This window comes from Falco rusticolus, chromosome 7 (assembly GCF_015220075.1).
Source record: "Falco rusticolus isolate bFalRus1 chromosome 7, bFalRus1.pri, whole genome shotgun sequence".
Taxonomy (NCBI): domain Eukaryota; kingdom Metazoa; phylum Chordata; class Aves; order Falconiformes; family Falconidae; genus Falco; species Falco rusticolus.
The window spans coordinates 45,806,611-45,808,033 of NC_051193.1; positions in this window are offsets into that span (position 1 = coordinate 45,806,611).

Below are 1,423 nucleotides of genomic sequence, written 5' to 3' on the forward strand. Positions count from 1 at the left end.
CTTTCACAAACCCCTAACTCCCAGAATTGTAACAGCATTAGGAATCTGTTGAATAAAATCAGCCCAGCTGCTGGTAACTGATTATTTCTTACCAAGTCCAGTTTGCCTGGCTGAAAGCTATTCTGGAGGTCAAGTTGCTTTGCTTTGTACATAGATGTTGTATATGCACTGCGTCCACACAGAGAACAGCCATCAGGGTCTAACAGCAGAGGGAGAGAAGTTGTTTCGCAGACTGCGTGCAGGGGGACAGGTGGGGTGGTTTAAATGCTTTTTTTACAAGGAGGTTGGGCCAGAGCCCAGACCTGTTTCCTTTACCTGTAGAATTGTGTGCATGACCATCCCTTAGTGCTGGAGGTCAGCTGGCTCTCCTGCTGCAAGGGCGTTTCTGAAACTTCCTGTATTTATGAAAGTTGGCAAAGGACACATCCAAAAACAAGCCCTTCCCCCCTCCCCGATTTTCCTCAGCTTTAAGCTACAGAAAGTCAAGCTTCAGTTGTGCCCAGAGCTGGGAGCCACCATCGGGCTTCTCGTGCAGGTCATCTGCTGTTCCTCAGTGCCCAGAGGGTACGAATCCATGGTTGCCAGCTCTAACTAGATACCCTGTTCTCCATCTGCATCACACTCATCTTTTTGCTCTGCCGCAACCCCTACCCCCCAATAAGCTCACAGCATGCTGTTCAGCCCTATTTATCAGTATGATTGCAGCTCAAGCCAGGACTATTAGCACAGGAATCATTAAAAAGAATTAAGAAAATACAGCGAGAAGATTCCCAGTCCAAGAATTTGCTTTTCATTCTGTAGGGAGCTTCAGACTGTCCTTGGCACATACACTGTAGACAGAAAATCTCACAAAATCTTCCATGCGCCTGCACACACACACACAGAGAAGCCCCACATAACTTCACTCCCATACCACATATAAATACCTTTGCTTTTCAAACTCTAAGAAAAGCCTGTCCACACAATACTGCCTGCTCTAGTAAACCAAACTGCATTGTATCCCATTGCCAAACATGTCTGCAGCACTAAACAGTTTACAGATCAGAAGAGGAAGGGGAGAAGAGACAAAACCAACCTGGATAAGAACAGAAAGTATACAGGCACTTTGGTGAACGCACAAGGCTCACCCAGTTGCATTAAAGTTCTCAGACACAACCACTTACAACCGCTCCTTAAGCGTCAATTCAGGTTAACGCAAAGATCGCTAAGAAGCAATTAAAGTTGTCTAAAATGAGTCTCTCTTGGCCCTTGTCTCAGCTTGTACCTGACAGCACAGACTGCAAAACCTCTTCGAGCAGCATCCCGGAGGAAAGCACTACTGGTTCTGCACCTGCTTCCTACAGCCTTTAAATCCCTTTAACCCTCGAAGGGGTGAGGGGAGCTGGAAGAGGTCAGATCCCTGAAATAAGGACAGTCCGATATG